A 662-nucleotide genomic window follows, 5' to 3' on the forward strand; every position below is an offset into this window, starting at 1 on the left:
TCTCAGACTCCAGCATCAGCAGTTCCTACTATCTCTTAGAGTAGCAAAGAGTGATTTTGACAAAACATGGTGGCCAACATAAGGCCCCAAATCCTCTATAGGTTCGTCAGTAGTAAAGGGTAGTAAAAGGAAGCTACAGCCGATTAGGGACCATAAAGGGGAATTTATATAGGGAGACCAGAGGTGTTAAATGAATACTTTACAGCTGTCTTTATCAGGGAGGTAGATGCTATTCAGGCCATGGTGACAGAGGTCACAATGAGTGGTTTGCATCTGAAATGTATTGCCTGGAAGGGGCATTATCAATTGAGACATTCAAGACAGCATTGTTTCTACTTAAATAATTATCCAATGTGCAAGGGTATGATGAAAACATCCCAAGTCGTAATGTTCATTGGAAAGGCAATGCAGGCCTGATTGGCCAAATGGTCCCCTACTATACTGTAACAATTCTGTGAAAACTCCATGGAATGTCTTTTGCATAGAGCAGGTTGAGCAAACAGCAGGTGTCACAGTTCACAGTAAAATCTGGTCCAATGAGTAGGGGCAAAGCAGAGATCCCAATTCACAATAGTACACTGCTTTAAGATTTTTGCAAGCAAAGGAGAAATTTGATGAGGTGATGATCTCAAATGATTAGCCAACATACATCAAATTCTGGT

Source organism: Rhincodon typus, chromosome 10, assembly GCF_021869965.1.
Source record: "Rhincodon typus isolate 14 chromosome 10, sRhiTyp1.1, whole genome shotgun sequence".
Lineage (NCBI taxonomy): Eukaryota > Metazoa > Chordata > Chondrichthyes > Orectolobiformes > Rhincodontidae > Rhincodon > Rhincodon typus.